This window comes from Astyanax mexicanus, chromosome 6 (assembly GCF_023375975.1).
Source record: "Astyanax mexicanus isolate ESR-SI-001 chromosome 6, AstMex3_surface, whole genome shotgun sequence".
In the NCBI taxonomy this organism is placed as follows: Eukaryota; Metazoa; Chordata; class Actinopteri; order Characiformes; family Acestrorhamphidae; genus Astyanax; species Astyanax mexicanus.
The window spans coordinates 42,193,843-42,204,324 of NC_064413.1; positions in this window are offsets into that span (position 1 = coordinate 42,193,843).

A 10,482-nucleotide genomic window follows, 5' to 3' on the forward strand; every position below is an offset into this window, starting at 1 on the left:
CGGTTTTGTGTTTTCCTTTTTTTTTTGACAAAAGCTGCATCAGATTGCTTTTATATTGTGTGAGCATTTCATGGTGAATGGACCAATCGAACCAATAGAAATGGTCCACAATGTCTTGGAATAAAAGTTTGTTAGGGCCCATATTGTGATAAACTCTATTTTCTCTGCTTGTTTTTGAAATGAAAGTTTGAATGTGGTATGTATCAGTGGGCAATATGACTTATTATAATGTTTTATAATGTTACATTTATAATATGATACATTTTATCATACACTCTCATATATACAGCTCTGGAAAAAATAAGAGACCACTTTTAAAAAAAAAAGCAGCATGTAAGACTGGTGGAGGAGAACATGCCAAGGTTCATGAAAACTGTGATTAAAAAAAACAGGGTTATTCCACCAAATATTGATTTCTGAACTCTTAAAACTTTATCATATAAACTTGTTTTTTTGCATAATTTGAGGTCTGAAAGCGCTGCGTCTTTTTTGTTATTTCAGCCATTTCTCATTTTCTGCAAATAAATGCTCTAAATGACAATATTTTTTTATTTGGAATTTGGGAAAAATGTTGTCTGTAGTTTATAGAATAAAACAACAGTGTCTATTTTACTTAAACATATACCTATAAATAGCAAAATCAGAGAAACTGATTCAGAAACTGAAGTGGTCTCTTTTTTTTTTTTCCAAAGCTGTATACTTCTTATAGCATATTGTTTGTATCACCAGTTCTTAAAGCATCATTTGACCATCTGACCAACACATTAGTCCTGTATAATTGTTAAACGTGGTGCAGCACATTTTGAATATGGATCTCTGTGTATAAAAGTATTTAAATAACATTTTTTTAACATTATTTGCCAATGCTAATGTATTTATTCTAAATGCCAAAATCAAATTTAAAAAGCTTGTGCATTGTGAAAATGTCTTTTAAATACTGTAATACAATTTTTTTCTGATAATATTTCTGTCATATTGCCCACGCCCAGTAGTACAGTATGTTTGAGCTGCAAATCCAGTAAATTTAGTTTTGTATGCCATGTTTAAACCAGTTCATGTACACATATCTTTCTGCCTGTGTGGCATACATCTTTTTAGCTTGATTTATCAATGCTTTATCAATTTGACACAGTGGAGTGCAGCTGATCTGAACTAATTAAATTTAAATATACAGTACAATGCAAAACTTTGGGCACCCCTGCTCAGAATTTCTGAGTAGTGCTGTGGAGAGCCCGTGACTACTATCAGAATAAGGTTTCAGGAGTCAGAGTATTTATAGAAAGCTTTGAAATCTGGCCTTTTTGTGAACAAGTCATAAACTTAACAAGCAAATTAAGCTTGGGATGAAATCTTGGGATGCTCAGAATTTGACAAAATTCTCCTTTGCTTGTGCTTAATAGAAACTGTTAAACTAATCTTGAAAATAATATTAAAGAACTTCTTCTAGGGGTGCCCACATGTCACAGAGTTGATCATAAAATATACAGTGGCACAGACATCCTGCATGAATCTAAGAAAAACATATATGTTTTGCTGGTACACCATAATACAAAATGTCATAACTGAACCTCGGGAGAACAAAGGTCCTACAGTTTTCTTATATGAGATGTGCCACTTTGTTTGTATTCAAGTTAAAACATTTTTTTTTATCTTTTGATCTTTTATCTAGGAGGTTTTCTTACCACAGTGACTGCGTGTAAACTAGGGCTGCACAATATTGTAAGAAGCTGACATTGTGATTATTTATTGTTTAATGTTTTATATATTGCGATTTTTCAGAAATTTTCACCAGTTTTTCCAAAAGGGTTAGTGTTCCAACATGTCATGAAAAAAAGATTTTTCTTTTGTATTTGAGTATTGCACATTGTGCAATATATTGTGCAGCCCTAACATATACATCAGTGCTCTGATCAGTCCTACCACAGTGAAACTTGTTACATGTTTACATGTAGTTATTTTATTTTTTGAGCTACTGACCTCTGTACTAAGCTATAGTAAACCCCAATAGCTCTCCAGTTGTGTTGTATACCTACACTATCAGCTCAGAACCGCTAAATATCTGTTCGTACTGTGCAGTATTCATCTCAACGCCTTTGCAGAGGTGTGCAGAATTTTAAATTGTTACACTTACAACGGCATCCCGGTGTTCTTTACTTCATGTGTAGATTTTGGACTTATTTATCACTGTTGTTAAGATGTATTTTTACAATTCTTGTGATTTTAAACTGGGTCCTGTTTGTTTGCTGCATTTGAATGTCTAATATGCGATGATATAAAGCCCTAATGGCCCAATCACCTCATCCCTGTTTCCAAACCCTGGTCCTAGATCCTCCCTGTCCTGCACGTTTCAGTGTTTTTAGGCCCTAACACCCCGACCACAGTTTAGAGGGAGTTGACCATGAGTTAGATGGTTGGATAAGGTGTGTTAGGAGCAGGGGAAACAGTAAAATGTGCAGAGCAGTGTGTTAGTAGAGAATAAATAGTAGCAGTAAGCTGTGATTCTGCTCTAGTAGTCTGATGCTTTTTATGTTCTTTATGTTATAGGCAAGACAGTTCACTCTGCAGCCATCAAAACAGCACCATTCAGACCAGCCTTCCAAGCCTTCCATCACTTTAAATAAGGAGAAACTGAAATTCAAGATACCCTTTTAACAGCATGTGAATTTCATAACATTTGCTAATTTAATGCACAAAAAATATCATTTCTATTATTATTATTATTTTTTTTTTTTGCTTGGTATTGCTGCTTCACCTGCGCAGATCTCCACATCAAAAGGAGCTTCCTCCCTTTCATGATGACCCTCCTTCACTCGCAGCATAAGCAACAAGCTGATTGGCTTGATTTGTTGAAGAATGGGACTTTATCCTTAACCTGATGCTGGGAGACTCAGTCATCTCATAATGTATCTAGTGGTTGGTCTCTTCAATAATAATAATAATATATCTACAATTTAACCATATACTACAAGAGGTAAAGTTACTCCAATGAAATGCAAGAAAGACTTCATTGAATTTGCAATAACAAACATAATGAGAATTGCACCAGACCCGAACCCAAACATTTCTTTATTTCTCTTTGCTATTTGGGCTTAACGGCACCTGATTAGTGTAAAAACAAAGAATTATCTTTTTACTTGATGTAGTTTGAAAAAAAAATAATGTCCACATATGAGGACTTTAGAATTATATTTTCATAGAACACACTGAAGTCGCAATTAGCAATGATGTGCAAAACATTAATTTTGTGCCTGAACACAGCAGCATTTTCTTTTTTGCCTGAGAGCAGTATGTCTCATTTGACATAAACATATGATACTGTATTCATAGTTTATTTAAATTTTGAACAAAATCGAGAATTCTAATTAATGATATCAGTGTTCTGAAACAACCACTATGACAGTAATGAAAATTAAAAAACAGTAAAAATATCACAAAACCTATAATATCATTCTCACCAGAGAGGTCTCCAAAACCCTGAAATTTAAAGACTGTTGCTTAAAGCTGCATAGACAAGACCATGAGTAGCACCACTTTGTGTTGATAAACATAATAATTCACATAAAAGCATCAAACTATTATGGCAGGATCAGATTGCTGTAGTGGCTTAGTTATTCATAATATTTAATAATTTATTACGATCAAATTTTTATGTCTGACACTAGGGTTCTTAAATACTGTATGGGTTCCAGCAAATATCATGTGAGAGTCCAGTCTAAGTCTATTCTTAAGTATCTGTGGTGGTTTTCTGTCTAAAATCAACACCTACATCTATATATTTTACAGTAACAAGACATGTATTTTGACATTTCAACAACTGCCTATTAAAATCTTTGTATTTGTAATCTTCTGGTGTGCTCTGAAGACCCTGTTAGGTGCAACTTGTGGCATGAGGGTAAACTGCTCCCTCGGGTGACTCCATGTTTGAAAAAGCAGTAAACGATGATGATGCACCCTTTTTGTTTTTTATTTTTTATGAAAGAGAGTAAATACTTACAAAGAGAGAAACACTTTTATCAGTAGGCAATTTTTTATCTGTCATATTGTTTTGTTAGTTGTATTAGTTCTTTCGTAATGTAGGATAAAAAGGCATATTTTGGTGAAAAAGCAAGTCAGTTTTATGTTGTGTTTAGAAAGAGCATGCATATGTGTGTTGTTTTACACCATTTTCAACTAATTTTACAGACAAATTACATTTTTACATTTAATTTTGTTACAGTAACAGGTGAGGGTTTTTACAAACCAAAAAGTCACTTTGTCAGGGAAAAGTACATTAAAATACATATATTTTGGTAAAAAAGCAAGTCAATTTAATGTTGTCTTTAGAAAGAAAATGCATATTTGTGTTGTTTTTATCCATTTCAAACTAATTTTACAGAATGTTACATTTTTTTTAAATATAAATTTATGATGGCAACAGGTGATGGTTTTTACACACCATAAACTCACCTTATCTGGAAAAAATAAATCATATAAAAGATGATGCACCATGTGGAGACATTTACAAACATGCGCAAGTGAATTACTCTTAAAATTAACACTCTATTTTAACTATTGTAAAAAGTTTTGAAAATGCTCATGAAGGTAAGACTGTGGTCTTATTTATTTCTGCAATTGTGTTACAGGTGAGCTTTTGTTTTCCAAAATTGTGCATTATATTGCAGAGGTTGCCATGTGGAGACTTTTATATACACACAAATATAAAGGATTTATTATTTGAACATGGTCTGAAAACAAACATGCTAATGAATTTAAAATAAAAAAACAATAGTGGACTCGATGGAGAGTGGGCAGGGGGGCAATCGCCCCCTCTGGTGTTCCCCTTGTTGAAAAATCATCAATAAAGTGTCCTCAAGAGTAGCAAAAAGGCTGTATATATTACACTTAAACATATACGTTCTTTGGTTTTAACATTTGGAGGTTGTGGATTCAAGTCCGGGTTGTGGTGGCATTGGAGAAGCTGAAGTGGTTTAGAGAGGTGGATGAATGAAGCGAGAAGTAGAGTGATTTTAGTGCACAATAAAGTTAAAGGTAAAATTCTACAGTCTTGATCAAGAGGCTATCGATTCAAAACCAAGCTGAATTTCCAAGCATGTAGGACCACTGCCAATAAATGTTTCTACACAAGTTAAACTGACTCAAAAAGGTAAATAAAATATAAATATATTGCAAAGTTTTGGGCTGATGCTTTAGCTCAGTGGTCAAAACCATGGGTCTGTATCTCAGTAGAAGCTCGGTTCAAGTCCTAGAAGGGACATTCTGTCACATAATCATTGTAAAGCTTGAAATATGAGATACACCAGCTGAAAACACAGCAAATGAGTGGGCTCATGTAGCTACCTGGTGCCTTAGCATTAGGAGGTTGTTGGATCAAGACTAATCGGGATCTGTGCAGCATGTACAATTCAAGATTTTAAATATGTGAAAACCGAATGAAGCAATAAAGGTGAAATTCCCACGCAAAAATTTCTTCTTCCTTAGATATACTATGGCTTAGTGGTTTAAAACAGAGCCTTGTGATCAGAACCTTTGGGATTCAAGTCCTAAAAGAGGCACTTTGGTGTGCAGTTAATTGCAAAGTTCAAAATCTGAGCTACACTAGTTTAAAAAAATAAAGGGTTTTTTTTTTAACTAGTAAAAGGTGTGGACCCTGTGGCACACTGGTAGACGCTGGTAGATGCTATGCATCATGTTTAAGAGGTTCTTGGTTCAAGACTGCTCAGGATCACACCAAGCTTTGTAAGCATGTTTTAAATGGGTCTATAAAATGAATAAAATCTAACCAAAAAGGTTGAAAAAGTATATGTTGCCCTTTAGGTGCTATGGCACAGTGGTCTAAACCACAGGTTTGTGATTGGGTTGGTTAGGGTTCAAGTCCTATGCAAGATACTAAGGAATTTATTATTTGGAAAACTTAAAATCTGACCCCTACATGTTTAAACACAATGAGATCCAGTGGCTCAGTGGTAGGCACTCTGTATCTCATACCTGAAAGGTTCTTGGTTCAAGGCCAGTCAACATTTCAACAGCCTTTAAACGTGTGTATTTGAAATGGTTCAAAATATAACTTAAAACAAACCAAGAAGGTTGAAATACTCAACATTGCTGTGTAGATGCTATGGCTCAGTGGTCTAAACCATGGCTTTGTGACTGACACATTGAGTGTTCAAGGCTGGAGAAAGTTATAGGAAAGGTTATTTATTGTAAAACTTGACATATCAAAAGTAAATGTGCCAAAAACACAAAAGTTCTGCGGGATCATGTGGCTCATTGGCCCAGTTCAGAGGTTCTTGGTTCAAGACTGACCAGAATCTAGGAAGTACATTTTACTAAATGTTTCTATATATGAGTTAAAACAAATCAAGAAAGTTGAATAAAACCCTCTACATCTCACAGGATGCTGTGGTTCAGTGGTCTAACTCACGTATTAGTGTTTGGGATGATCAGGGTTCAAACCTGCAACAAGACATTTTAGAATATTCATTGTAAAGCTTCAAGTCTGAGAAATAAATGTTGAAAAAACACACCATCTACCTGTGGGAACCTGTGGCTCACTGGTAGATGCTCTGCTTCCTAATTAAGAGGTCATTGGTTCATGACTGGTCTGGATCTCAGAAGTACATTTTCTAAATCTTTTTAATTATAAGTAAAACCTAACCAAGAAAGTTGAATAAAACTCAATACAGCCCACAAGAAGCAATGGTACAGTGGTCTAAACCATGGACTTGCAGTTGGAGTGGTCAGGGTTCAAGTCCTTTTTTGAACATTCATTCTAAAGCTTCAAGACTGAGATATAAGTGTTGAAAAAGGCACATAACACTTGTGGGGTCCTGTGGCACATTGGTAGAAGCTTTCCTTCACACTTCAGAGGTTATTGGTTCAAGACCAGTCAGGATATTGGACAACTGGTTCATAAATATAAGTAAAACTAAACCAAGAAAATAAAATAAAAAATACTCTGACTTTCTCTGAGCAAGTAGTGGTGCAGTGGTCTAAACCATGGTATTGTGATTGGAGTGGTCAGGGTTCAAACCCTCAGCCAGACATTTTAGAACATTTATTAAAGTCTGAGAAGTAAATCTTGAAAAAACATACACTGCTCAAAATGTATCCTGTGGTTCAGTGGAAGATGATCTGCCTCACACTTAAGAGGTCATAGGTTCAAGACCAGTCAGGATGTCCGACAAAAAAATTCTAAATGTTTCTAAATATGAGTTAAAACTAAAGCAAGAAAGTTGAATAGGACTCAATACATCACAAAAGAAGCAGTGGTTCAGTGGTCTAATCCATGGATTTTAGTCTGGGGTGGTGAGGGTTCAAACCCACAGCAAGACATTTTAGGAAATTAAGTGCAAAGCCTGATTAAGTTAAGTCTGATGTATAAATGTAGAATAAACACATACACTTTCTGTGGGATCCTGTTTCTCACTGGTAGAAGCTCTGCCTCATGATTAAGAGGTCACTGGTTCAAGACCGGTCAGGATCTCCACACCTGGTGGAAACATGCGCTCATGTAAATGACAGACAAAGCTAGCAGCAGTCCCCACATTGGGGGTCACATGTGACGGGCGGACAAGGCCGGACTAAACCCACAAAGGGGGAGAGGAACTACCTGGCCCTCTCCCCCTGGGACTTCCAGAGAGATAACCAGCAGCAGTTATGGAGCCCAGGACCAAATTTTTTGATGTACTCTAACCCTGAAAGGGAACTGCAAAATTCTACCTTTACTACCCTCTTTTCATCAGAAAAGATTTACAACACACCTCCTACTCTTTTCTTTTCTTTTCTTGCTCTTACTCATTCAACCTTTCCCTTGTCCTTGATGCCCAACCAATCTGTTGAGCTTCACCCAGCACCACCACACTCAAGCCTGCTCCACACAGGACTTGAACCCACAATCTCCTGCTCATAAGGCAAAGCCCTTTACCTCTCAACCACCTGGGTTCACATTCAGCAGTTTTTTTTTAGAGGGTTTAACATGAACAGTGACACAAGCCATGTATTCTGATCAGCATCATCTACTCTATCATTTCTATTGCAGAACAGACGGCAGTAAAAGGTAGAATTTTGCAGCTCCCTTTCAGGGTTAAGTCCTTCAAAAATTTTGGTCCTGGGCTTCATAACCACCACTGCTTATCTTACTGGTGGGCCCTCTGTGGTTCGGGACCAGTCTTGTCCACCCATCACCCCCAGTGCAGAGGTGTGGTCTTGAACCAGTGACCTCTTAATCATGAGGCAGAGCACCTACCAGTGAGCCACAGGAGAGTGCAGTGGATATGTTTTTGAACATTAATATCTCAGACCTAAGGCTTTACAATGAAGATACTAAAATGACTTGAACCCTGACCAATTCCATCACAAATCCATGGCTTAGACCACTTAACCACAGCACCTACCAAGACAAATAGGGTTTTTTTTTCAACTTTTTTGGTTTGGTTTCACTCATATTTAGAAACATTTTAAAAACTTAACTCTGAAACCCTGACTGGTCTTGAACCAGCTACCTTTTAATTATGAAGCAGAGCACCTACCAGTGAGCCACAAGATCCTACAAGTGTTGTCTGTGCTTTTTCAACATTTATATCTTAGACTTGAAGCTTTACAATGAAAATTATAAACAGGCTTACTGAGGGTTTGAACCCTGAGCACCCCACTCACAAACCCTTGGTTTAGACCACTGATCCACAGCATCTTGTGAAGTGTGTGAGGTTTTATTAAACTTTCCTGGTTAGGTTTTACAATAAATAACTTCCCCCAGACTTGAACCCTCAATGTCTCAGTCACAAAACCTAACTGGTCTTGAACCAGCAGCCCCTTAAGCACGAAGCAAAGCATCTACCAGTGAGCCACTGGATTCCCTGATCTTGTATGTGTTTTTTCAACCTTTACGTATTAAACCTGAAACTTTACAATGAAGATTCTAAAGGGCTTGAACTCTGACCGTTCCAATCACAAGCCCATGGTTTAGACCACTGAACCATAGCATTTTGTGAGTTTAAAGGGCTTTTATTCAACTTTCTTGGTTTGGTTTTACTCATATTAAGAAACATTGTACAATAAATTTACTTATGAGGATCTGACTGGTCTCAAACCAAGAACATCTGAGTTGAAAAGCATTGCATTTACCAGCGAGCCACACAATTGCACAAACCTCTTGCGGCACATTTCTATCTGATATGTCAAGTTTTACAACAAATAACTTTCTGCAGACTTGAACTCACAATATCCAGGTTACAAAGCCACAGCTAGAACCACTGAACCATAGCATCAACACAGAAATGCTGAGTATATTAACCTTCTTGGTTTGGTTTTACTCAAATATTGAAACATTTAAAACATGCTTCTACAGGCTGTTGAGTTCTTGATTGGCCTTGAACCAAAAACCTTTTAGGTGTGAGACTAAGTGCTTACCACTGAGCCACAGGATCTCACTGTGTGTGTGTGTGTGTGTGTTTTTTTTAACATTTAGGGGTTAGATTTGAAGTTTTCTAAGGAATGAATTACTTAATATCTTGTTTAAGACTTGAACCCTCAACATCCTGGCCTCAAAGCCATGGTTAAGACCACTGAGCCATAGTATCCACTAAGCAACACTGAGTATTTCAACCTTCTTGGTTTGGTTTTACTCCAATATTGAAACATTTAAAACACATTTATACAGGCTTTTTTTAAAGTTGCTTGGCCTTGAACCAAGAACCTTCTAGGGGGGAGACATGATGTCTACCAGTGAGCCACAGGATGCCATAACATTGTGATGTGTTTTTTGAACATTTAGGTGTGAGATTTTCTTTTTTAACAACGATTGTATTCCAAAAAAACTTGCTAAGGACTTGAACCCCAAACTGCCTGGACCAAAATCCATGGTTTAACCCCCTGAGCCATCCCATCTCACAAGTAATACTCACTCTTTTATCCTTCTTAATTTTATTTTACTCATATTTAGCAATATTTATTTACTTTCTCAGGCTGTTGACCTTCCACTCTTTAAGCTTGAACCCCAACTGGCCGGATGATAGACCCATGGTTTAAGCCACAGGACCAGACAACTTTTCCTGACAGTTGAATTTAAAAATCTTGAGGCAAAACATTAACCACTGAGCCACAGGATCAATCAGTTGTGTTATGTCTTATATTAGTATCTCAGGTTTTAGGATTTACAATATGATACATGTCAAGACTTGAGACTTGAACCCAGTACATCCTGGCTACAGACCCATGGGTTTTAAACACTGAACCATGTCAGCCCACAAGCTTTTACCCACTGCTTTTTGGTTTAGGTTTTATTCATTTTTATAAACACATGAATCTCTTTGTTTTACTTTATTTCAATTCTCTGATCAGTACTTGAACCAATGACCATAAACATAGTTTAAGATTTCTTAAGATTTGAACACTGACTGCTCTGATCACACAGTAAAGGATTAAAAAACTAAACCACAGCATTGCACAAGTGTCATAGCTATTTTCAAACTTTTGGTGTGGTTT